At 43.9% G+C, this 24,980-nt stretch overlaps 2 long non-coding RNA genes across 2 annotated transcripts in view; one reads left to right on the top strand and one right to left on the bottom strand.

Moving 5' to 3' along the window:
• Positions 1–24,980, top strand: part of LOC308596352 — a 44,702-nt gene that overhangs the window by 11,617 nt on the left and 8,105 nt on the right. Inside the window, exon 2 of the long non-coding RNA XR_014012482.1 lies at positions 24,615–24,784. This is a non-coding gene — a long non-coding RNA (uncharacterized lncRNA). The remainder of the gene's footprint in view (positions 1–24,614; positions 24,785–24,980) is intronic.
• Positions 7,170–24,980, bottom strand: part of LOC308596344 — a 32,608-nt gene continuing 14,797 nt past the window's right edge. The window contains exon 3 of the long non-coding RNA XR_014012470.1: positions 7,170–7,682. This is a non-coding gene — a long non-coding RNA (uncharacterized lncRNA). The remainder of the gene's footprint in view (positions 7,683–24,980) is intronic.

Genomic DNA, 24,980 nt, shown 5'->3' with positions numbered 1-24,980 from the left:
GCGTTAAATATTAAAAACTTCCCTAAACAGGGCTGCCTTCAGATGTCCTTTAAAGAGAAGATAGCTGCTTATTTCCTTCAAATCTGAAGGGAGGGCGTTCCACAGGGTGGGTGCCACTACCGAGAAGGCCCTCTGTCTGGTTCCCTGTAACCTTACTTCTTGCAATGAGGGAACCGCCAGAAGGCCCTCGGCGCTGGACCTCAGCGTCTGGGCTGAATGATGGGGGTGGAGACACTCCTTCAGGTATACAGGACCGAGGCCATTTAGGGCTTTAAAGGTCAGCACTTTGAATTGTGCTCGGAAACGTACTGGGAGCCAATGCAGATCTCTCAGGACTGGTGTTATGTGGTCCCAGCAGCCACTCCCAGTCACCAGTCTAGCTGCCGCATTCTGGATTAATTGCAATTTCCGGGTCACCTTTAAAGGTAGCCCCAAGTAGAACACATTGCAGTAGTCCAAGCGGGAAATAACTAGAGCATGCACCACTCTGGCAAGACAGTCCGCAGGCAGGTAGGGTCTCAGCCTGCTTCCAGATGGAGCTGGTAGACAGCCTCCCTGGACACAGAATTAACCTGCACCTCCATGGACAGCTGTGAGTCCAAAATGACTCCCAGGCTATGCACCTGGTCTTTCATGGGCACAGTTACCCCATTCAGGACCAGGGAGTCCCCCACACCCACCCGCCCCCTGTCCCCCCAAAACAGTACTCCTGTCTTGTCAGGATTCAACCTCAATCTGTTAGCCATCATCCATCCTGCAACCGCCTCCAGGCACTCACACAGGACCTTCACCGCCTTCACTAGTTCTGATTTAAAAGAGAGGTAGAGCTGGGTATCATTTGCATACTGATGAACATCCAGCCCAAACTCCCTGATGATCTCTCCCAGCGGCTTCATATAGATATTAAAAAGCATGGGGGAAAGGACGGAACCCTGAGGCACCCCACAAGTGAGGGCCCAGGGGTCTGAACACTCATCCCCCACCACCACTTTCTGAGCACGGCCCAGGAGGAAGGAGCGAAACCACTGTATAACAGTGCCCCCAGCTCCTCTAGACGGTCCAGAAGGATGTTATGGTCGATGGTGTCAAAGGCTGCTGAGAGATCCAGCAGAACTAGGAAACAGCTCTCACCTTTGTCCCTAGCCCGCCGGAGATCATCGACCAGGCAGTTTCAGTCCCATGGTGAATCCCGATTGGAAGGGATCCAAATGGTCCGTATCCTCCAGGCGTGCTTGGAGTTGTTCAGCAACCACCTGCTCAATCACCTTGCCCAAGAATGGAAGATTTGAGACTGAGCGATAGTTGGCCATAATGGCTGGGTCTACAGATGTTTTTTTAAGAAGAGGTTTAATGACCGCCTCTTTCAGCGGGTCTGGGAAAGCTCCTTTGCAGAGGGAAGCATTCACCACCCCACGGAGCCCATCACTCAGCCCTTCCCAGCTTGCTTTTATCAGGCAGGATGGCCTAGGATCAAGAAGACAGGTGGTTGGTTTCACTTGTCCAAGCAGCCTGTCCACATCCTCGGAGGTAACTGATGAAGCAATTAATGCATTTTTCAAGCAAATAAATAAGAAGGCAAAGTTTCAATAAAGGGAGGAATTATATTGGAGTCATAGCACTCTAAGCACGGGTTTTGTTCGGCACCTAACACCATAGTTAGACATATATTATGTATGCAAGAGTTTACATCTGGAAATAGATCTGCCTTCTGCTTTTGTGGCATCAGGCTACAAAAAGGTGCTCATTTATATTCTGATTTCCAGTTATGCCAGAGGATCCAAAGGGAGATCATAAAAATACATATCGTGGTGTAGAAGGGAATTGGGAGAAATGGTATAAGGTTATCAAATCTTTTCTTTAACAAGTATGTGGTAAGTTTAAGAACACAGAAAGATCCCTCTTGGTTCAGGCTACAGTTCAGCCTTTTGTTCCCAAGGTGACACAACCAGAAGGCCCCATGCAGGCTGTGCAGGCAGTAGCAAGATAACATCTAGTATAATGGCCAAGTCACTCTTCAGAGACAGCCCTCTTTAAAAGACAAGTTTTAAACAGACACCTAGATACAAAAATAAGAAACACTGGCCAAAGTCCACCCATTTTGGTGGTGGGCTTCACAGAGGAATAGTGTAGGTAGTGGTACATTGCCAAGCTTTCTGAAGGTGTCAGGATAAATGTGGTTGGGACTGCTGCAAAAAAACCAACAAGCTAACAATATCCCTTCAGATGTCAAATGTGCAAGGTTGAAAATGTTTGTATGCTATGTTGGTGATAATAAAAGCTTTATTAAGTTACGGGGATGGGTGGGAATCTAACAATTATAACCCCTCACCATTCCGTACAGGTTTCTCAGTTTAATGTCAATGTCTCACTTTTCCAGATGACAATAAGCAAAAGAAACATATAAGAAAAACAAAAAACAGGCAGAGTAAGGGAAGCACTAGGACTCTGGTTTTGAAACATTTCCCCACCCATATGCACTGATGAACTAAACATATTTCACGCAAAAAAAAATGTAGTTATAAGCAACTACAATCTTCTAGCCAAGTTGCCCTCGGAAACCTTGTTCTTCTATATTAATAATAAAGATACCATATTGTATTCTTTAATATTGGGTGCTCTGTTAGTGCTTTAAAATGACTGGAAACCAAATTAAAGTTAATACGTTGTCTAGCAACCCAGAGAAACAAACATTTAACTGTTTTCTTACAGTGCATGCCATTTACTTACTCCACGCAAATGAAACAAGCTCACTGCAAGGAGTAAGTTAATTGTCCCTCTTGAGAACGTGCTGGAGGTTTAGACTCTGGATAAGAGATGTGTCACTCCTTGTGAAAGTTATCTGAGCCTTATTAATTCTTTCTAGTCAAATCAACCCCTTCATTTTTACTCCTCCTTATGGAGTCCAGACCATGCCACAAGGTTGGAAGCATGAAATAAAGTAGTTCAAGAATATGATGGCAGGGAGGGGGGGGGGAGAAGGAGGAGGGAACAGGGAAAGGTCACATTTCCTACCATTATTTTTTTTTAAAGTCTTTCCCTGTTGCACTATAGAATGGATTATAATGATTCAATTATTAGACCCATTGCTCCAGAGCTCTAGTTGGGTAGAGGCCCTACTGCTGGCCCAGATTCTTAATTTTTAATGATGTTGGCGGTGGGTGTTAATGATGCTAGCCACCAACCTGAGTTTTGTAGTCTCATAGAATGGGGGTGACAGGCTGTGGGGAGTAGCAAAAGGAAAAGAAGAGTTGATGGGGGAATGCTCCATGAAACCAGATCTCTATTTGTATTCCATTTTGGATGATACAAGAAGAGAAGCTACAATTCTGTGGTTCCGTTTTCCCGACTATATTTACATGGAAAATAGATGTATGAAAGTCAGAACTGCAGTTAGCACTGCAGTAAATCACATTGCCTCTGACTTAAATGGTTGTTCGCTGTCAGCAAAATGAAATGCTTAAAAAAAGGGATCCAGAGAGATTATTTTTCCTAAACATCACCATCATTAAGGTTTTATATCCAGAGGCTGTTCCCCTTCCCCCGCTTCTGCTCAGTGTTACAGATTTATTTTTAAATATGATAGAGAGCCAATTACACGATGGGCATTTTTTTTGTCTTTCTTTTTTCATTACATAATGGTAAATGGAGTATGGGAGTTAAACCTGGGAGATCTCAGTCAAGTACACAAACTGGGTGGCCTTGGGCAAATCACTAGTGCTGTCACTCCATGTGTAAAGAATAGGAACCTGCCTGAAGTGCCCTCATGAGGGTGAACATAAAGATGGCAAATCAATTTGCACAATAAACCCTTCTCTGGATAATTTAGATTTTCATCAAAATGTGTCACATGGCAGCTGAAATGAGCTGAATTAACTCTAGTGTACAGATAGACTTTCAGTATGGGACGTATTGCTTTTCAGACATCATCTGCCATTGTTTGGAAAAGATGGATGTTTCTGAAAGTGAAAAAAGACTTCATTCAAAAAACAGACTGGAAAATGAGCCTTAACAATAGATCTTTATTAGAAAGGGCACCGGACTGCTATGCATGTTCCACTTGTTCATAGTATTGTATCGTTCTGAGTCAGCTGGCTCAGGCAGGAATAACAATCAGAGTTCTGTACAGCAATAATTGCTTGCTGAGGCACTAATTGGAACAAATTGCCCCCCAGGGGTAAAACATTGCATGATCTTTGCACCATTGAATCTGTCCATTTCTCAAATACTGCAGTGAGATTTGAATGCAATACAATTGTGATCATGGTATCATGGTACTCAAGCAGGAAAGAGGTAGGCAAGTGAGTAAGATCTGTATCATTTTCAAGATTTTCATCTCTGAAGGATTACTTGCTAATTAGTAATCTGATGTATGATGAGATAAAGCAAAGGACTGAGTGTAACAATTTACTTGACAAAAATAAAATGTGGTTTGCTTCCCAAGTATTTCACAGAGTACTTTCTCCTGTATGAACCTCCTCCACTCCCTCACAAGGCCTTAAGGTTGACTAGTATAGCCTACTCTGCTTTACTTCATTTAATGGTATATGGTTATTGTCTGCAAGAAGAAGGGACATTTTGTGGTGGCGCCAGAGTTGTGGATAACTCTTCCCAAGAAATGTGCACATCAGGGGTAGCCAATACAGTATGACTGTTGGCCATGCTGCCTAGAGCTGACAGAAGTTGCAATCCAAGATCTGTAGTACACCAAACTGGCTTCTGCTTATGTCTGTTCCCTGGTCTCCTTTCGCAGACAGGTGAAAACACTTTTAATTCTGCCAGGCTTTTAGGGGTTAGGGGAGATTCTGTTTCTATGTAGTTGTACATTTTGTTTTTTGCTTAGCTGTTTTTCTATTTTATTAAGATTTTTAATGTGTAGTTTTTGAGTGTTACAATTATTAGCGATATATATATATATATATATATATATGCTTGCAAAGGGGCTGTTTTGATGCTAAACTATTACTTCAAAGGACACACCCAGATCTTACAAGAACAAAAATCACCTTGCTAGATTTGACTACAGGTTCATCTAATCCAGGATGCTGTCTTCAACATTAGCTGGTTAGATGCTCCCAGGATGCTTACATGATGGGAGACAACCATTCCAGTTTCCCAGAAGTTAGCTCCATTGAACCAACAGGATTTACTTCCAAACAACATACATACATACATACATACATACATACATACATACATACATACATTTGCAGCAGCAGCTTTTCCAGTGTGGCTAGACAAAGTACTATTAAGCCTAATTGGAGCTCCTTTGTGTTTAATAGGACATTTCCTAAGTACAGCTGCTGCCAGTTTTATGGTTTATTTATTTATGAGTGTCAGGGAGGGAACTAATATTGAATGGCCTATTAATTGCCCTTGAATAACCCTGCTTGATTGCCTAGTGTCAGTTTCTGTTCCTATGACAGAGAGAGGGAGTAGAAGGCTTTGATTCTGTTTGCTTGGTTTTCTTTATTTCATTCATTATTTCCTCAATGTTTCATTCTCATTTTTATAATGATACGGTATAGTTGTCCAGTTCCGCCTGAGCTTGGACGTCACAGGGGAAACAGGCAGAGTGACCAGTCCATGCCAAGGTCAAGCTGAGAGCAGACAAGAGCAGGACCTTGGACAGCTCCAGCAGAGCCTTGTTCTCTGAAGCTACAGGTGTTGCCTCTGCAAGGAGCTAGAGAATGGGTTGGCAAACTAAGGCCTGCGGGCCAGATCAGGCCCAGTTGCCTTCTAGATCTGGCCCACGGACGGTCCAGGAATCACCGTGTGGATCGCCAGTGTGTGGGTCACCAGCGTGCACGTTCTTTCCCTCTCCCTCACACGGCGGCACTTTTCTCCTCTTATCCCACGCCAGGCGCTGTTGAAAGCAAGAGTTGGCTCTCCCGCCTGAAGGGGGCATGTGACACCAGCTGCTGCTGTTTTTTCCTCCTGCTCCTCCTCCCTCTCCTTCAGTCCGCCCTTCCTTCCTTCTCCATGCCCCTTTTCCGCACCGCTTCCTCGCTTGCTTTCTTCTTCGCCACCTCCCTCCCTCCCTCCCTCCTTCCTTCATTCCTCCCACGGCATTCAGGCGGGTTGTTGCGGTGGCAGTGGCTGAGGCTGCTGCTTGCAGGTTGGCAGGCAGCTCTTCCTTCTCTGTGGTGCAGCAGCAGCAGCAGATGGTGGGTAAAAGCTCCGGCGATGCCCCGGTTCCCCTACCTCTGTCCGTGGCTCCTCCGTTGGGGCTGCTGCTTCTGTCTTCACCAGCCAACACAACCTCCTACCCTGCCACGGCGACTGGCTGGCTGGAGAAGCCCAACTGCGGCTATTGGGATGACAACTGGGACAGGTAAAGTGAAGCATCTTCAGGCCTCTTTGCAGACGGATGAAAATCATTCTCCCCCCAATATAGTCTGGCCCCCCACAGGGTCTGAGGGACAGTGGTCCGGGCCCCTGCTGAAAACATTTGCTGACCCCTGAGCTAGAGTCAATGGAAGCCTTATGGAGGTTTGCCAGACCTAATGTATAGTAAGCTCTGCCTCCCTGGAGGAACCAGCTGGCTGGTTAAATGTCTCTCACCCTATTTTGTAGGGAGATAGATGGTGGGGCTGTGTCGTTTGGTCAGGAAGGTCCCCAGTAAGGTACAGGAGGTAGCCTATAGGTCCTTCTCCACTATCCATTGCAAGATTCTTGGTTGTGAGTCATGACAATTATTCCACTACTAAAATTATAAGAAAATAATTGAGAGAAAATCAGTAACTAAAGCCTCCTCTCCTCTGGTCAGCAGAAATAGAAACCGACCCTGCAAATTTTCAAGGGGAAATGGAGATACACTCTTTAACACTAATTTTCCACCAACTCTCATATGAAAACAATGACATGTAGGGAACATTTAGCCAGTGTTTCTGAGACCCTTTGCTAAATAGGCTTATCTGTGAACAAACATTATAGGATGATATTGGCCATAAGGAAGGGCAATGGTCGATGATATAGTAGTACAATATATGCTTGTCTGGGAACTACATTTCAACTCTGTTTCACCTAAATTGCGGGAAAGTAATGCCTCAGCGGCAGACTAAAGGGCTGTAGAGTATTTTTTTAAAAAAAAATCTAGATAGGTTCAAACATATATTTTTGCTAGATCTGGAAAGCTCATTATAGCAAGGGTATCATTATAGCATAAGGAATTCATGTCTGTGTTCAAGAAACCTATGTGGAACCTATGCAACTCTGTTAGTACTAGTAGATCTTGCTGTGTTAGTGGCGAAATGAGTGGAGCCCATTGGAACTTCCCGGGATAGGATTGTTACCCTTAATCCTTCTCCTCCTCCCTTTTTTTAAACATAGGCTTCTTACAGCAAGAAGATGAAATATGATGATTTCCTTAGGATGCAATCCTGACCACGCATACCTGGAAGTAAGCCCCACTGAATTCAAACAGACTATGAGTAGACATGGTTATGATTGTGCTGCTAAATTTTATTTTATTTTTTCATTTTAAACAGAAAGTCTTCTTTTGAGACTAGTTCTTACCAGTACATTTCAGTATGGGCTGGAGCTTCTCAGTCATGCAGACCATAATTAATATCTTTTACATTAGAGCTGAACCACAAACCACAGCTTTAAAGTATAACTTTTTGAAATCTTGATCTGGCAGTGTTCACCAATGAGTACTTTCGTACCATGGAAGTTGAATGGCACTGCAAATAAGATTAAGCAGAAAACCAAAGCAAATAACTTGCAGTTTGGAAAGCAGAAGCCGGGCCTTGGGTAGGAAAAAAAACTGCTCAGCTTTAAAAACTCTATTTAAAAAGTCAGGACTGTCCAACAAGTGGAAACTCTGTGTAATACTGTTTATTTGAAACCTAAAGTAGTTTAGCTTGTATCAATAAATTAACTCATTTAGATGTCATTTAAGCTGACCTAAATGAGAACTGAAGCAGTAACAACCCTGGTTTAAGTACATATTGGATCCTTAAACTCAGTCATAGCAAGCCTCACTCAACCAAGAAAACTAACAAAACCAGCTGTTTGCATTCTCCATTTGTAACCAAGGAAAGTAAAGACACATATACTGGCATTGCTTTCACTAATTCTTGCTCCCAAATTGAGGGTTCATTTCACACTTAACATGCAATAAGTTTGCCATCAAACATACCGTAAGTTTGCAGCACAATCCTACACATTCCTACCTCAACCCATTAAGGCTTTTTAGACTCATCTACCCATGTACTATCTGAAACCAAAGGCGTCCATTGGTTGCCAGATGGGAAATATATTGGCATTATTTTTCTCTTACCCTGCTACTAGAGGCATGTAAGCAGAGACTATATGGCCATCTGTCAAAGATGCTGTTGTTGCTTCCCACATTGCAGATTCTGCATTCAGCAAGAGGTTGGAGTAGACAAGTGCCAAGATCCCTTCAAACTCAGATTCCTCAGATGTAAATCCCTTCCTCAAATTTCAATAGAATTAAAGATAATGTAATTTACTTAAAGTAGGGATTTTAAATGAGTGGCAGTTAGGAAAGTGTTGCATTTCATTTTTTGTTATCTGCAGTTTTATGTGCCTCTGCTCCCATTCCATAGTTCAGTGGAGATTTGAAGCCGAACTTCCAATTGTTTAAACCATGGATCGGCAAACTACGGCCTGCAGGCTGGATCAGGCCCAATTGTCCTCTGGATCCCGCCTGCAGACGGTCCTGGAATCGCCGATGGATTGGCATGATTGTTCAGGCTGTGCCATTTTTTTTGCAATTTTTTTCAGGCGCCATCCCCCCCCCCCACACACACCGTGGCAGTGCCCCCTCCCTCCTCCTGGCTTCTCCCTGCCCTGCGGAGGAAGGGAGCTGGGCTTTGATTGGTGCCATCCAATTTGAAGCCTCTCCGCGGCCCAGACTCGCCACCTGCCCGCCGGCCTCTCTGTGCATGGCCGCGCTGTGGGTGCGTCATGGGGCTTCGGCTGGAGATTGGTGCGCCTGCTGGCCCCCCGCCTGGTGCCCAGGAAAGCTGGCCCAGAAAGGAGAGGCACTGCCACCAGCTCCCAACCGCAGGCAAAGCAGTGGAGGAGGTAGGGAAGCGGGGGACGGGAGGGGCTGGGGGAGAGGGGGGAGACAGAGAAGCCCCCCCCACGCTGCGTGTGTGTGTGCACCACAAGGTCTGAGAGGCCGTGATCCGGCCCTCCCCTGAAAACGTTTGCTGACCCCTGATTTAAACTCAGCACTGTCTCCACAGTACTATACACCATACCTGTCAATGTTTCCCCTTTTTAAAGGGAAATTCCCTTATTCCGAATAGGATTCCTCACAAGAAAAGGGAAAAGTTGACAGCTATGCCATATATTTTGGAAGAAGTACAGGCACACATATATGCAGGGCTTTTTTTCAGCCTGACCTCAGTTCCAGCAACTCTCAGGTGGCCACCATTGCCATTCTAAGAGAATGAGGGATATGTTCATGGTGAATTCCGGTACCTCTTTTTCTGGAAAAATAGCACTGCATATATGTGATCCTGATCTGAAATGCACATATTGAAGTGGTTGGTGAAATTTGGACTCTGTACACATACAGGTCTGCTGCAGCATCCAAACCTGAATTAAGGGTAGAAATCTCAGAAGAGAATGTGCAGGTTTATAACTGAACTATGGATATCACTGGAACTATGGTGTTCTCTAGGAGAAGGCACCCATAATATGTTGCAGTGTTGGCATTACCTAAAATAAAGATTGTTCATTTGAAATCGAGGACTTCTGGTAACTCTGGACTCAGCTACCGTATACAGCTGAGCTATACAGCTGTATAGCTATACAGTTTTAAGTGTGTTTTAAGTCTAGTATACAGTGTAACACTAGATAGTGAGCCTTATGGAAAATTCAACGTATTTTAAAAGATGCATTTATTTATTTATTTAAAACACATTTTCAGAACTTTTTTTTATGTGTGCAGAGCTAGGGACTTGGATTTGTAGCTTGCATCTCTCTCTGGCTCTCTTGCAGAGCACAGATAACTATGGCGAAATGCAAGAGTTTCCTAGCTGACAGTTAGGAAGAATACCAGATGCATATTCACAGGGTAAACTTCTGTGGACAAACTCTACTCTCTGGCAAAGGAATAAATGTCAAGGTAGTTTGGCAAACTCCTTCAGTCTCATTCCAAAGATACTATCTCTACCTTCCTTTGTACTCAGTTAAGGGCCTAATGACCTTTATGGGGGAAATTGCATTAGATCCAAAATAGAGGTAATCCCGACTTCTACTTACCTGGGAGTAAGCCCCATTGAATTCATTAGGAATTACAGCTAGCCATGTGTTACTGTAATTAATGAGAATTAAAGTCTTGCTGACCACCTTCAGCCCCCATCACTTTCAACGTGTGTACTCTAAATATGACCTATCCTAATATTTATATGCTACAGGTAAATACACTGCAGTAGGACTTCTACACAGACTGTGTAGAAAAGATCCTGGGGTGCTTCCAAACAGATGTTTATTTTGGGATTGGTGGTCCTCTTCATGCGTGCACGCTTTTTTGCAGTGTACATATGACATCATAGTTATCAAAATGCCAGTCTGTTATTTTCCTCCCATTTAGAACTTGCACACGTAACCCCCTTAAAACACAACTAGGTTGTACTTTTTCTCAGTTCATATTGAAGCTGTTTTTGGGGGGGGGCAGAAAACACATCAAAATGCAATATTTCATAAGAAACTACAGGATATATAAGGCATAGATATGAACTGAGTCGAATGTCCTGCATTCACCACTTCCCAAACCAGCAGATGCAGAGGAACGAGTGGGGGTGCATACAGCCTTAATCTGGACTGACCATTTCCAGAAGAACTCTAAAAGTTTTTTTAAAACTGTTGCCAATGACCTGACTGAGATATTGGTGGGCATATTTTGGGATATGAATATGAGCATTATTCTCTGCAAGCAGGTTGCCTGGAAAACAAAGTATCGTATATGAGATCATAGGCTGTTCCAGAATCATAGAGTTTCAAGGAATTTTAGGATTATCTAGCCTCTCCCAGCTTCTCCATCAACAAACGAGTAAAAATCACATGCTTGTGAACAGCCACAGCTTCATCTGCTTGTTTTAGATACTACAATTCTTCGCAACATGAAGGATTATAGTGAATACTCTCATCTTAAAACCTCTCAACAACAAATCCTAAATTAGCAGTGGGAGACATTCCAAGGCTTTGCGTCAGAAGAGAATCACAGTATTCAGAACTTTATTGTTTTGGACATCTCTCAAGATCAGGCTGTGTGTGTGTGTGTGTGTGCGCGCGCGCGCATGAGAGAGAGGGAGTGTGTGTGTGTTCATGTTTTGAAAGAGGCCAAAAATAATCTTTTTAATGGAATATTATTTATTTCACTGCCATGCAGGCAAAATATATTGCCTGATATATTAGATACCAAAGCAGGTAGTATCGAATTCCAACTATTTAGATCAGGAATGTGCTAGCTTTCAAATTTGCATAACCAAAGGGGTGTCTGCCAGATAAATATACGTTAATCTACACACGTATATTAATAATTGTTTTTAGATATAGTACCAAAAGAACGTCTGCAATTACATTGTTGGGTTAATAAGGGTACACCATTAATGATTCAGACAGCATGATAAACATTGAATTAATAATTCCTTTGGAACATCCAGACCAGAAATGCTAGTAGTTATTCAATGCATTCTAGTGAGTAAGTGATACTTGGCAAACTCTGTGTTGAAGGCTTGATCTGAGTCAAGAAACTGCTTTCTGGAAACAAGCAAGGCCCCAGGATTCAAAGTCTTAACCAGGAGGAAGTAGATGTACTGTAAAACTCCCAGTGAGTTTGGATGTTTGGTACAGTGACCTGTCATATTAGGAATATTCAGGCATTTCCTGAATGCTAACAGTTTAAGGAGATGGATGGGGTGATCTAGGGAAGGAGTTCCAAAACACAGGTACCACCATTGCCTTTTGTGGAATCAGATACCTAGTGGCCACCAATACCTAGGGAGTGTAGGCACCTAAAGTTACATACTCAACTGGGTGCCAGATGCTGCAGTGCCTGCCTAAGGAACAAGGATGACTCTGGAATAAAGGGATACTCATAAGTAAGCTACTCCTCACTTGTAGACCCAAGCAACATGGATGGTCCACAGCTGTGTTGTCAGACTGTGATTCTGGCCCTGATCCACTCTTAGCTGCTCTGCCTGTGAGTCACCTGGCTGAAGATGTCAGCAAGGTGTTGGCTCTATGGTGATGTTGAATGGAATGTCCTTATTTTAATCTCAGGAATGTTGGAGCATATGGGTCATCAGAACTCTGATCTCATCTTCAGGTAAGTCCTATCCAAGCAAACACAGATGATGGATGGCTTAATCATTGAACTCTGTTCTGGTACAAGGCCTATAGTAAGTTCATGGAAGGAACGTTTCGCATCTCCTTCTCCTTCTCCCTGTGCCCCCTGAAAAGCATTGGGAGGGTTGTGGGCTCTGCTGGACCATGTGAGATGGGGAGTGGTGGCTGGCTGGAAGAACTGCTGGATTCCTGGAGATCAAATGCAGCAGCAATCACATTAACTGCCTAAGCTCAGTTGCTTATTCCAGAGATAAGCCAAGGCTTTGACAGGATGGTGTTCTATGATCACCGAAATCTCATTGAGGGCATTCTAGAAACTAACAGGAATCTAATCCCAGCCAAATCAAAAGACAGAGATAGGACACCAGTGTCCCCTGGGTATCTCAGCACTTAACTATTCAGCACTGCAGCAACAGTGTTGAATATTTAGCCATCATGACGGATGTAAAATACTGATGTTTTTTTATTAAATTAATAAATATTCCTTAGATATCTTACAACAAAACAATATGAAAATAATTAAAATCAACAATGAAAGATAGCCAAAAATATGTCCTTACAGCAGAGATGGCAAAGAACAATTTACATAGTTTCAAAAAACACAGTTGAAAAACCAGGGAAGAGTACAAATGTCTTGGCCTGGTGACAAACTGGCTATATAGAATACATCCCTCTGGGGGCACTATTCCAAAGCCTGGGAGCCACTACTGAAAAGGCCCTTGGTAGACACTTACCTCGCTTCATTTGGCAGGGGCACCCAGAGCAGGGTCTTCAGAAAAAGATCTTAGGGATTAGGTAGGTGTGTGCTGGAAGAGGTGAAAGGTGATGCATTTGGCTCTTTTGAAGCCATGTGGAGTTACTTGCCCTTGGTTCTTGCCTTGCCTAAAGTGTTTCACACATGCATTGTTGATTGTCAGATGAACAAGGAAGATGTGGCTATTCCAGGGCCATTGACAAGGATGGTGCTATATTTCAAACAGTTATAAAACACTGCAATCCACATACGCACATATAAATACAAAGTATATTTGCAACTACAAATATTTGGGTCATTATGTAATTTTAGTCAATTAGCTAAATTGACTAATTTGAATTGAAATTATCCCATTAGCAGAGGAGTCACCAATGTGGCACCTGTGACTCTCAAAATATTGAAAAAAAGTGTGACTTACAACACAAGAAACAAAAGCTGTCATTGTTAGGAGGAATCACATTACTTCATATTTTCTTTTTCATTGTTAGCATAATGCTCTAGAACCCGTGCTATTTTTCTAGAAAAAAAATAGGTGCTAGAACTTACCACGAACACATCTCTTATTCTCTTATAATAGCAATGGCTACCACTAAGAGGTGCTGGAACTGAATTTCAGCGAGTTCCCGCTGGAAAAAAGCCCTGCCTAGAACCAAGCATTCCAGAAAACAAAAAGTCTGTTCTCAGTAGTCAGCCGACTGATAAAAATACAATAAAATAATAATAATACAATAAAAAATGCTCAGCCCCACTGATAGTAGCTGTCAACAATAAAAATCTGCTACACACTACACAAATGAATCAACTTGAGCTTTAGATGTTTAGTCAAGTGCAAGGATAAAAGCTTGCAGCCCTAAAAACACATATTCTGCATATCTCCCAGCAACCCACAGGGGGAAAATTGAGGCAACTTCCCAAGATGATCATGTGATTCCTGCTGCCTGCTTTGACTTCCCCCTGCCCACTTGTGACCAGAAGTTTTCAAGTGTCTCCCTTTGACTTTATAGGCTTCCTGGGGGCTTTTGCTACTGGTGTGTTTAGAGCTCGCTCCATCATTTCCTTTCAAGAGCTGCCGAAAATGGCACTTTGGAGGAAACAGATGGGCTGAGTGTGGCAGTTAGAAGGCTTATTATCACCCTGAAATGGTTTCTATAGCAACTAGAGAGATGCTGGCTCATTGGTCTACCCTCCTACAGGAGTAGGTGATGGCTCATCAGACTGGCAGGTATGTGGAAAAAGCTCTGGGCACATCCTTCCACTCCTCCCCAAAACCTATTTTTAGATGGCCATGGAAATAAAGTAAATGCACATTCATACATGGCCATGCCCAGGGGTGGGTTTTTTTGAGCAGAAACTCAGGGGAACGGAGTTCCCTTACCTTTTAATAATAATAATTATTTTTGTCTGGGGGGACTGGAACAGTTATAAACCCAATAACTGAACCAAAAATTCACCTATATCTGTAATCGATAAAGTTGTGGCTATTTCTAATCCAGATCATTGTCTGCTTGAGTATATTAATCACATCTTACATTTAGCCTCTCTCTCTCTCTCTCTCTCTCTCTCTCTCTCTCTCTCTCTCTGTGTGTGTGTGTGTGTGTGTCTCACTGTGACTGGACCTGCAATAAACTAACCAACATGCATTCATTTAAGACACATTTAAAGCGCATGCCCCCATCCCAAGAATCTTGTGAACTATAGTTTGTTTAGGGTGCTGGGAATTGTAGCTGTGTGTTTAAACTTCAGTCTCCAGGATTCTTTGGCAGGGGGAGGAGCCATGTGCTTTAAATGCCCTTTACATGTATGCTGTGGATGTGACTTCAGACATCCTGGCAACCACAACTCGTGCCTCCAAAATGTGGAGGTGCCTCGATTCCAACTCATCCTGCTAAGCCAGTCTCACCAAGCCAGTCTGATGTGGTTGGGAAGGGAAATTTATTTGGAGCTCACTGTTGACTCTAATGGACATGTTTATACCTCTGCCATTTCAGGGAACTCAATGTGGTGTACATGGTTTACCCCTCCTCATTTAATCCTCACAACAACCTTGTGAGGTTAGGCTGCGAGGCAGTGAGTGGCCCAAGGTCACCCAGCAAGCTTCAAAGCCGAGTGAGGATTCAAACCTTAACCCAGCACTCTAACACTGGCTCTCAATGGAATTTGGAGTGCTATTTCTTTCCTGCCATGACAGCACCTCCAGCCATTTTCCTTCCCATGCAAACACTGTGCTCCTAGCAATATCGGAGAACAGCCTTTACCAAAGGCGTCATGGACTTTGAAGACGCTCAAACTCAGGACAAAATGGAGAAACATGCTAAGAGGAAGGCACGCTTGGCAAACCCTCACCATGATCAACTCCCATCTGGAAACATATGTCTCCAATGTGGAAGGACATGTGGATCCAGAATTGGCCTCCACAGTCACTTATGGACTCACTGTTAAAACCATGTTCATGGAAAACATTCTTACTCGGCTACAAGTGATCGCCAAAGAAGAAGACGTGGGCATAACTTGAAGGTGAGCTCTACATGACTTAACTTTTTTGTAAGTAATGCCCTTGCTCATCTTGTAGCAAGTCGTCTTGGTATTCTGTATCTTTCAAGTTTGACTGCGGTTATTTTTTTTTACTTTGAGCAACTATGTAGCTCTCATCTTTCCTAATATATTCCTCTGCCCCTCCTGCTGTTCTGCTTGCCCCTTGCTCCAACATCACATCCTTTAATTTTGCTTCCTCTTAGGAAAAGGGAAAAAAAGCCCAGTTCTGTTACATTTAGTATGAATTTCTTTGCTCGCTCTGTACCCTAAAAAACAATGTTTGATTTTGTAAAAAGTTACTGACTCCTTCAGGGTGTAACACAAGAAAAACACATTCGTAAGCAAGGAAACAACAGCAGTGAACAACAGCGCCGTGTTGTAATGAACCATTGTTTATTTACTATAACATTTAATTGCTCAACTTTAATCATAAATGCAACATCATGTTATTCGTCAGGAAGACCTTTTGCCTGGTTAGCTGAGTCATATAACCAAGCCACATATTTATAAGTCTATGAAGAGGTGACCATCCAGTTGTCTACAGACAGTAGCTTGAGCTCCAGCAACAAGAGGGCAAAAACTTGTGCCTCACTTTCATGGGTGATGCTTAAACTGATTTTAAAGTACAGTAATCTAAATTTATGGGACGCGGGTGGCGCTGTGGGTAAAACCTCAGCGCCTAGGACTTGCCGATCCTAAGTGCAAGTAGATAAATAGGTACTGCTTTATAGCGGGAAGGTAAACGGCGTTTCCGTGTGCTGCGCTGGTGCAGGCTCGCCAGAGCACCTTCGTGACGCTGGCCACATGACCCAGAAGTGTCTCCGGACAGCGCTGGCCCCCGGCCTCTTAAGCGAGATGGGTGCGCAACCCCAAAGTCGGTCACGACTGGCCCATACGGGCAGGGGTACCTTTACCTTTACCTTTTAATCTAAATTTGCCTTCAGTGATTGCTCATCTGTATTGTCTCATAGGCATACACTGTTACAATGCTTCAAATAACACCAGGGAGACTCCTGTGTGACGTTGCACAGTGAAAGAGCACTTGCATTGCATGGAGGTTCCTGGTTCAGTCCCTAGCACTTCCTGGAAAGGCGGGGAAAGACCCAGACTGAAACCCTGAAGAACTGCTGCCAGTTACTGTTGACAATATTTGACTCATTCGACCAATGATCTGATTTAGAATTGACAGCATTCCATTTAACATTTGTTAAAAAACCCGAGGCATTTTTGTTGGGGATTGCAGGGAAAGACCTGCCAAAAAAAATGAAAGACATTTTCATGTATGCGACAACGGCCACGAGAGTTCTGGTAGCACAAGGATGGAAGACTGAAGAAACCCCAACTAAAGAATCATGGCAAGAAAAATTGATGGACTATGCAGAACTGGCAAAATCGACATATAAGCTACGGGACAAGGATAACTGTGACTTTAAGGATGAATGGGAACCTTTCACAAAGTATCTGAAGACGCAACAAAGTGAACTGGACTCCTTGGCAGGTTTTGAATAAATATTCACAGTTTTTTTACTGATAATAATCAGCTAAACAGTTTGAAGATCTATACAACTTTGTAACATGCAGAAAACAGCATTATTGGAGAAACCAAAGACTGGAACTGAGGGAAGTCGGGTTGGGTTCTGTGGGGGGGGGGGAGGAAAAATGGGGGGGGGATAAGGATATGTTTTTGGATAATATGTCTTGTTATAACTTTGAATAAAAATAAAAATAAAAAATAGAATTGACAGCAAGATGTCTTATACCATCTTCATAGCTTTGCCCTTCCCCAGAGCACGATGGAGAGCACAGGCAATATCCTTCTAAATGTTTCCCTCATCCATGGAGAGAACGACATGAAGGGGAGCTGGGCATTTGCAGTCATTGCATAGCCATTTCCATATGCATTCATTATATTTCTATGCTGCTTTTCATTCACACAAATCACAAAGCAGCTCACAAACAATAAGTAACAATAACATAGTAGAACATCACAATCACAACATAAATCATATAGAACAGTGTTTTCCAACCTTGACTCTCCAGCTGTTTTGGACTACAACTCCCATCCTCCCTAACTAGAAGGATCAGTGATCAGGGATGATGGGAATTGTAGTCCAAAAACAACTGGAGACCCAAGGTTGGGAAACTTGGATATAGAATAAATAACAAATAGCCAGTAGAACAATGGCAAAACTAACTGGCCGTAATGGTGATGAGAAAGGTATGTTATCGGTTGCACCCAACACCTGTGTGACAGAAAATGCCCCACAATCATTACATAATAATGTATAAAATTGTGAGCAAGCTCAGAGTGGATGGATGGATGGATGGACTGAGAGGGAGACAGGTGACCCACATTCATCCACTACTTCTCCCCTTAAAACTAAACCTCATTTCCCCTTTTTCCAAATGCACATCTTAGCACAACCACCAGCTGGGCTAACCAAAGCTTTTAGCTCCCTTGTAAATAATAAACAGCTGATGGATGTATCATTTCCTCTTCCACTAAGGTTGCAAATCTTTTTCTGCAGGCTCTTAATGCCTACAAAATCCTCGCTGTTAAGAGGCTGCTCTGCCCACGCAGCTGTGTCTGTGTCAGAGGAATAACATGTTCCCTGCTGTATCGTGTATAGTTTTTCTTCTGTAGCAAGAGGCAAAATGAAAGCTACTCAAAAGCAACTTCTTGATCAGCTTGAGAAATATACATTATAGACAGCAGGGTGATCAAAGGGGTATGTGCTGATTCATTGGTTATATTCATCTATAAAGGTGTATGTGTCTCACGTGTACAATTCTGACAGCTTCTAGGGCTGTGAGCAATTATTAGAAAGCCTTAAAAGGGTTCTAGAATTGTTACATAGGCGGTGCACTGAAAAAATGAAAGATTTATTAAAGAACAAAATCATTACGGATGAAAAATCAGTAAGGATGATTTTTTTTGACATTCAAGATGATGGGGAACAGGAAGTGTGGCTGACTTACACTTCCTGCTCTCTATGATTCTTTATCATATCTGAACTGGAGATTGTACAGCCAGCTTCCCTTGCACTAAGATGCATCAGTGATTCCTACATCAGAAGCATGCACACATATCTCACAGCTGAGGAGATGCATGTGCTTCATTTTGGACACTGTACAGAAGCAGAGAGAAGAGGAATAAGCGTTAATCACTTGTACTTTCTGCCCCTTCCCCAGATGTCAAAGGAAGGGTACCCTCAGAGAATAGTGGACAAACTGAGAGCTTAGAAGCCTGCAAGATAAATAACATTTCTTGAAAATGGCCTGTCTGGCCAGTCACCTTCCTTTTCTGCTGCAAAATTTGGAACTACATCCCAGATTATCAGTAGCAGGATCTCAGTCTTTTTATATGATGATTTCTCCATGTGCCACGATGGCCAACTATCGCCCAGTCTCAAATCTTCCATTCCTGGGCAAGGTGATTGAGCGAGCGGTTGCCGAACAACTCCAGGCACGCCTGGAAGAAGCGGACCATTTGGATCCCTTCCAGTCGGGATTCAGGCCTCATCATGGGACTGAAACTGCCTTGGTCGCACTGGTTGATGATCTCCGGCGGGCTAGGGACAAAGGTGAGAGCTGTTTCCTAGTTCTGCTGGATCTCTCAGCGGCGTTTGATACCATCGACCATAACATCCTTCTGGACCGTCTAGAGGGGCTGGGAGCTGGGGGCACTGTCATACAATGGTTCCGCTCCTTCCTCCTGGGCCGTGTTCAGAAAGTGGTGGTGGGGGATGAGTGTTCAGACCCCTGGGTTCTCACTTGTGGGGTGCCTCAGGGTTCTGTCCTCTCCCCCATGCTTTTCAACATTTACATGCGGCCGCTGGGAGAGATCATCAGGAGGTTTGGGCTGGGTGTTCATCAGTATGCGGATGATACCCAGCTCTACCTCTCTTTTAAATCAGAACCAGTGAAGGCGGTGAAGGGCCTGTGTGAGTGTCTGGAGGCGGTTGGAGGATGGATGGCGGCTAACAGATTGAGGTTGAATCCTGACAAGACAGAAGTACTGTTTTTGGGGGACAGGAGGCGGGCAGGTGTGGAGGATTCCCTGGTCCTGAATGGGGTAACTGTGCCCCTGAAGGACCAGGTGCGCAGCCTGGGAGTCATTTTGGACTCACAGCTGTCCATGGAGGCACAGGTCAAATCTGTGTCCAGGGCAGCTGTTTACCAGCTCCATCTGGTACGTAGGCTGAGACCCTATCTGCCTGCGGACTGTCTCGCCAGAGTGGTGCATGCTCTAGTTATCTCCCGCTTGGACTACTGCAATGCGCTCTACGTGGGGCTACCTTTGAAGGTGACTCGGAAACTACAACTAATCCAGAATGCGGCAGCTAGACTGGTGACTGGGAGCGGCCGCCGAGACCATATAACACCGGTCTTGAAAGACCTGCATTGGCTCCCAGTACGTTTCCGAGCACAATTCAAAGTGTTGGTGCTGACCTTTAAAGCCCTAAACGGCCTCGGTCCAGTATACCTGAAGGAGCGTCTCCACCCCCATCATTCTGCCCGGACGCTGAGGTCCAGCGCCGAGGGCCTTCTGGCGGTTCCCTCATTGCGAGAAGCAAAGCTACAGGGAACCAGGCAGAGGGCCTTCTCGGTAGTGTCGCCCGCCCTGTGGAACGCCCTTCCAGCAGATGTCAAAGCGATAAACAACTACCTGACATTCAGGAGACATCTTAAGGCAGCCATGTTCAGGGAAGTTTTTAACGTGTGATATTTTATTGTATTTTTGGTTTTTATGGAAGCCGCCCAGAGTGGCTGGGGAGGCCCAGCCAGATGGGTGGGGTATAAATAATAAATTATTATTATTATTATTATTATTATTATTATTATTATTATTGGCCGAGGGAGCCGGCGTTTGTCCGCAGACAGCTTCCAGGTCATGTGGCCAGCATGACTAGGCTGCTTCTGGCGAACCAGAGCAGCGCACGGAAGCGCCGTTTACCTTCCCACCGCAGCGGTACCTATTTACCTACTTGCACTGTTGTGCTTTCGAACTGCTAGGTGGGCAGGAGCTGGGACTGAGCAATGGGAGCTCACCCCGTCACGGGGATTCGAACCGCCGACCTTCTGATCGGCAAGTCCTAGGCTCTGTGGTTTAACCCACAGCGCCACCCATGTCCCATAATGGGTGTACTGGTGCCTTTAAACCCCAAACTGTGACTTCTATCAATTACTGATGAGTCGAATAGATTTAATATGTAAACCACTTATAATTTTTCTATTAGTAGCTGCTTTTTTTGACCATATCATAGGGCTGGAAGGAGTCTTGGGTTTTTCTTTAAATAATTGGTTCAATGGTAAATTAGTGGTTATTCTCAGTTCTGTGAAACTGATTTATAAATTAAGGGAATCTTGGTGGGGGGCAGCTACATCTATGGATTTTGCCTCCATTTGATAGCAATTTATTGCTTATATGGTAAGGCCAATCACAGGGATATCAAGTCCTGATGAAATATGGCTTTATTTGGTATTCATAACATTTGTTTTGTATTCTTCCTATATCAGGTCGGGTTTTGTTGTAACATCCAATTCACTGTGCAGTCCCTTGAGAATGTATTTTATGAGGTAATGGCTGTGAAGCTTGGGTTTGTTTTTATTTTTTAACTGTTTCCCTACCACTTCTTTTTTAAAAATTTCATATTTCTTATCAGATTGTGATTTAAACTTTATAATACATTTTTTTAAAAGAACTCCCAAACCCACCCTGGAATTATCATCTTTGCAACGTTGAAGTGACTCAGTAGGCAAACAGTAATTTTGTGATGGTTCCCAGAGGGCAGGAAGTTTGAGAAGAAAACCACTAGTTACAGGGAAGGAGGCAAGGCTTTTAAGTTAAAAGGCAACAGCACACCCACTTCTCATCCTCTTTGCAAGAGTTCTACAGGATGGGAAGGAGATACCATTGAGGCATGAGAAGCAGAAGGGCTGTTAAAGCTATAGGGATGGTGGGGCTACCAGGTTTCAACGCAAGTTTCTTCCATGACTCCTCCAATGGAGTCCAGTAACACTGTGACTATAAAAGGTAAAGTATGCTGGTAAGGAGTCCTGCAGTATTCCTGCGGCCTATCAGATTGTTTGAATAGGGTAGATAACCACTGGACTAAGCTGCTGTGCGTGCACATCCTGCTGCAGTAGTTAATTACCATGCCCTCGCTTTGGCATGCAGATTGGGAACAACCCCTTTCTTAGACAAATAAATATATGTGAGTTGTAAAGATTAATAGGGGGAGAGGAACGGGCGGACAGGGAAAGAGATCTTGGTTATAATCAATACCAAGTAGCAAAGTAATGCCTTTTCCCAAATACCTTATACGGCTATAGCCAGCCTTAGTCACTTCTTGCCAATTTATGTTCCCTTTGTGTTGGTGCCATGGCAACTCCTCTCCGTTTATTGTTGGCATGCTTGACAGAGGAGTTCTCGGAGGATGAATTCCTTGACCTTCCCAGATGCTGCTTATTTGGAGTTCAGAAGATTGTTTCTTTTTATAGGCAGCAAGTTAAATTGGGATTTTCTTACATATGCAAATAAATCAGCTTGCCTCCGATCCACCAACCTGCTCCCCTAGTATCTGCCGCTGCTTTATCTAGGATTTTTGCCGTCGTCTGAAATGAATATATATTTTTTAAAGGAGTATGTCTAAAAGCAGAAGTAATGTTGGATTTATGGTTATGATCTGACTAACCAACATTGTATGCAAACCGCTCAGGTAATTAGGAGTCTGGATAAACAGGAGTGCTGTGCTATATAAGGAGGGACAGCTTGGGGGGTGGAGTGCAAAGGCAATTGCAGGAATAATGAAGTATGGCTAGACAAGATATATATTAGATGCCCAAGTGCAGATTATTGCAAATATCTGGAACATGCAGGTGCAGAGGTAAATACTGGCATATTGCCAACAAGCTTTACCTGAAGGAATGCAGGCCCTGGCTTAAGAAGAGACTGTTTGGGATCATCAGAGTCCCAAGATCAGGAGCTAAGTTCTCATGCACAGTATCCTGGCTCCATCTGTATATATGATTTACTCCTTCTCAGTCAGTAACTTGATGCCCTGGACTCCTGGTTTCAGACACATAAGATTCAAGTCAGGAGGTGCAATCTCTTTCATGGAATTGGAAGGGACCATGAGTCATCTAGTTCAACTCCTCTTTTGCCCAGCGTGGGGCTCAAACCCACAACCCCAAGATTAAGAGTCTCATGCTCTACCGAGCTATCCCAGTTTTAGATTTTAAAAAAACTTAGGGTATGTATATACCATATGTATATACCATACAGTTAAAATATATTTAAAGCAGCCCCACAAGGAATCCAGGGAACTGCCATTTGCTCCTCACAGAGATACCTTTTAACAAACCACGATTCCCAGGATTTGGGGTGGGGGTGGGGTGGGGTGGAGAACCTGCTTTACAGGTGTGCGGTGTATGCACCTTGGGGACCACATTCTCACCTGGGCAGCCTTCTGGGGGCTGCACACCAGAGGTGAAACAGCGAGCAAAATCCATGAATGTAAATTTAAACTTTGAACAGTAGGCTAGTTTCTATACCTATTCACACCAACCAGACAACCAAGGGGCCAAGAACAGACTGCAGCCAAGAAAAAGCACTGGTGAGAAGTATGAAGTAGGGTCAGTGAGGGGTTAGGCTGAGGATATGTGAGTCCCAAGGCTCATACAGAGAGAGCTGGAGAGCTGCATTTGGTCCCCAGGCCTGAAGTTCCCAATCCCTAGTTTACATAGTGTGGGAAAGCTACCTTACATGAATCACAGTATTGCTCCATCTAGCTCAGCACTGGCTACACTGACCGGCAGCAGCCCTCTCATATTTCAGACGGAGGGGTGCATTCACAGCCCTACCTAGAGATGCTGGGGACTGAACCTAGGGCTCTCTGGAAGCAAAGGAGATGTTCTACCATTGGGCTACAGCCCTTTGGTTCTCCTACTGAACTACAGCTAGAAGGAAAGGCACTTTCTTTTCCCCAGGAACACTCTTTATTGCTACAGTTCTGGGGGAAACCCAGCAGGGCTTAGCAACTAAGCCAGTCATGAAAACCGTGAAAAGCATGGGAGTAAAAGAGGCAGGAGTGGAGATCTGGACAATTTAGTTTTGACAGCACTAATTCTGGACTGGGCATTCTGTATCAAGGGAGTGGGAGTCAGACAATGCTTTGGGTAAACCCTGCAAGGCCTTGAGTCAGGGCAACGTGCTCATCTGGGGAGAAAGATGACCTGTCTGGCGTCTCTGGCAAAGCCTGGAGAACACTGGAGTTGACAAATATCTTCACGGCTTTGAACTGACCACTGGAAAACAGGAATCCCTGGTGGGAGACTGTTTACATTGAAGTGAAGTATTCTCCTTTCTATAAAATCGCCCCATTGCTTTTAATCAGCTGTACCCACTTAACTTTATTACAAATATTGTCACTGAATCTTCAAACGTTACTTCAAAGGGCCACAAATAAAACAGAAGACATTTTCTAGTGGGTTAGTTTGCTTCTTTACTCAGCATTCAATGGCCCCCTGGTGCCAGCTCTGTGAATCGCAGCTCAAGAGCCGAATCCAGAGCTCAAAGACTGGAAGAGACTTTTGGATCAAGCAGCAGGTATTTGTGGAAACAAACTACTCAAGGCTTATTGTTAGTTACCTCACGGTCAAAGCTACAATTTCCGTGCTCAATCCATGACATCATAACCCAAACCAGTTTTTTACTTTGCTTTCTGGACCTTTTTCATTCATAATTGCCACATAAAGATTCTTCTCTGCTCAGTCCTATGCAGTAGAATGGGGCTTGCTCCCAAGAATGTGTGGTATTGCAGCATTAGTCTTAAATTGTTGTTTAAAGACAGAATACTCCTGTCCTGATTCACCCCCTTCCTTTCTGCCCAAAAGTATTTATTTAAGGTATTTATAGGCCACTCTTCATTTCATCCATTCCAGTGTGGTTTGCAAATAGTTAAAAAGACTGACTTCCCAGCTTCTTTTCCACACTCAGTATCCCCCTGCCTTGGATCTTGCACTTATCCTCTTGCTGAATCCTGCGTGATTTGACTCTGCACCACCTTCCTGCTCTCCACACCTTGCTTCTTCATTCCAAATCCCAGAAGTATGACATTCTTCAGTGGTTACAACTGCCTTCCTCCACCTCCTGCTCCAGTGAATGAGGTAAGGTGGGTCGGTGTAGCCCTTCTCAGCGGTGGGTCATCTGGGATAGTGATTCCCAACTCCCCCAAACCCATTTGAACTTTGCTGTATTGGAATGCTGTACTTCAAAAAAACCATGCCATCAGTATATTTGAAAGTAACCTTAAAACCACTGAGGCTTATTCCTCCTGCGCAAGATTGTAAGATTGGGAATTCT

This window comes from Podarcis bocagei (genome assembly GCF_964188305.1).
Source record: "Podarcis bocagei genome assembly, chromosome: 10".
NCBI lineage: Eukaryota > Metazoa > Chordata > Lepidosauria > Squamata > Lacertidae > Podarcis > Podarcis bocagei.
The sequence above is the reverse complement of the archived record's forward strand: the minus strand, read 5'-3'. Positions and strand labels throughout refer to the sequence as shown.